The sequence below is a fragment of the Octodon degus genome, unplaced genomic scaffold (assembly GCF_000260255.1).
Source record: "Octodon degus isolate 3935 unplaced genomic scaffold, OctDeg1.0 scaffold00292, whole genome shotgun sequence".
Lineage (NCBI taxonomy): Eukaryota > Metazoa > Chordata > Mammalia > Rodentia > Octodontidae > Octodon > Octodon degus.
In genome coordinates, this window is record NW_004524868.1 from 1588577 (window position 1) to 1591124 (window position 2548).

Genomic DNA, 2548 nt, shown 5'->3' on the forward strand with positions numbered 1-2548 from the left:
AGCTCAGCCCACCAGGGGGCGGGGCTGGCTGGCATGTGGTGCTGGGGGATTGAACCGCGGTCCCTGTGCTTTGCTGAGCTTGTTCGAAGTAGGTGCTTTAGACCACTGAGCCATCTCTTCGGCCCCAACAGATAAAATCTTATAAGATTGGTCAAAAAAAGAAGAAAAATATCAACTATTGCTTAAAACAGAGAGGTAGAAATTAGCAGAACAACTATCCAACCTATTACTCTCCTATATATATACATAATTTTTTCTCTCCCTTTCTTGTTTTGTTGTTCCTTTTCCTCATTCCAGTTGTTCCTTTCCTCAGAACAGTTTCTTCCCCTTTCATGGTATCCATGTTACCCTTCAGATTACATCCACTCAGGTTCCACAGTGTGGGAAGAGACAATGTAATGACTGCACATGTGGGTCTGATTTATTTTACTTGCCAGGGTGGTCTGTAGTTGCATCCATTTACCAATAAAAGCCTCAAGTTTACCCTTTTATATACATAAGTAATACACTATTGTGTACAAATGCCATTTCTTTATGCATTCATTCCCCAATGGTAGGCATTTGGATCAGTTCCAAGATGTAGCTAGGACAAACTGTGCTGTTCTATATATGGTTGTACATACATAGCTGTGGTATGCTGCTTTCAATACGTCTGGAAAAATACCCAGGAGGGAAATAGCTGGATGGAATGTGACCTCTAATCCTAGTTTTATGAGAATTTTCATACTGATTTCCATAGTGGTTGCACAAAACTGTATGCTCACCAACAGTGGAAAAGTGTTCTTCTTTCCTCACAGTATCACCAGCATTTGTTATTGGTTGATGTCTTGATGATAACTGTTCTTTATTACTTTTTTCACTGAATGAAGCCTACTCATTTTTCACAGCTTAACCTAACATGACTTCCCTTATCCATTGATGTATAAGTATTTACAGCAGTGTTCAAATTTTGACATTCAAATTTTAGGCTAACATATGCTGTCTGCACTTTTGAGTGTCCATAAGGGAGTGACTATATTTTCTTCTCTTGTCTAGTCTGAAATCAACTTTCTTTTAAAATGTTTTGAATTTCTTTCTTCCAAAATATTTATGTTGGAACTTGTCTGAATGTTGTAGGTATAGTTCAGAGTAAAGAACCACAAGATAAAAAAAGATGAATCAAGTAGACTTAGATTCTCAAAATTAATCATAATGTTCTTTAAGCTTGTACTTAACAGTGTATTTAATGTACTTAATAATGTGAATAATGTACCTAAACTTACATTTAATCTCAGATTACTCATTTGGACTGAATGAACACCATAATACCTGACAACAGTTTATTGAGCCTAAAATATTTCATATGGAAAAACTCAACAAAATGATAGCAGATTTCAAGTGGTTTATGTAACAGAAGTTTGACTTTAAACCCTCCTGACAGACACAAGAATAGAGAAGGATACAAGAAAATGGTACATCACCTGCACAAATGATATAAGCTTCATCCTTTGGAAGACAAGATCTGGAGTTCCAAGGGTCAGAATAACACTGCCAGAGAGAGGCATCAGTTTTCTTACACTGTATTCCATCTACCCACTGTGGTCTAGAACCTTCCCTGGCAGGAACAAAAGTGTCAAGGGTCCCACTGTCCCCGCAGCCAAGATGTCTGCAGATCACTGACAAGGTCATGTCTTCCATGGGGCTGCGGCAGACACTGCCCCAGGTCCCATTGTAGAAAACCTCCAGCCACCCAGCACACTCCTTGTCCTTGCTCACCACCCTGAGGTCCAGGAACTCTGAAATATAAAAGAGAAAAGGATGCAGTGAAGAGTCAGATCTTAAGTGTTCTGTCTCTTCTTAAACCTAAGTGGTGAATTCTCACTGATCTTTTGCTGAAAAACCTCTCACTGTGTGGAAAGACTGAAACTTCTATTCTTGTTCTTTGTTTTGCAAACTTGAACCAGTCCTTCTCTTTCTGACACAGTGATGTCACTGTCAAAGATTAGAACCCTGATCAAGGTGATCTACAGGGCAAAAAGATCAATCCTGTTTCATCAATGAACATCTCATAGGACATGTGAAAAATAATGTGGATGGTTGTTCTGGTGCAGATAGAATGATGAAGCCCCACATATGCCCAATTTCTGATCCTTACAGTCTATCAGTATGTTGCCTCCCATGGCAAAGAGGCTTTGAAGACAAGATTAAAATAAGGACTTTTCATAATGAGATTATATTGGATTTTCCAGAATTAGCCAGGAAGCCCCTAATGAATCATGTCTTTAGAACTGTATTCTAAAAGCAGATCACCAGACCAGCCAAATAGCTCAGTGGATTAAAGCATCTGCAAGCAGGCACAGGGACTAGGAGTTTGATCCCTGGGCCTTCAGTGCCTGCCCCACCACTAGGGTGTGCTGAGATGTCAATTGAGACTGGGCATGGTGTCATGCACATGTAATCCCAGCTCTTGGGAGCCTGTAAACAGGACAGTCACTATGAGCCCGACCTAGTAGTGAGACCCTGAACACCCTGTAGACCCTTCCTAAAATACAATAAATAAATAAATAAA

The 2548-nt window shown here is 39.8% G+C and overlaps 1 pseudogene; it reads right to left on the reverse strand.

Annotated features, from left to right (window-relative positions):
• The window catches only part of LOC105740889, a 145375-nt pseudogene that overhangs the window by 95420 nt on the left and 47407 nt on the right, over window positions 1-2548 (reverse strand).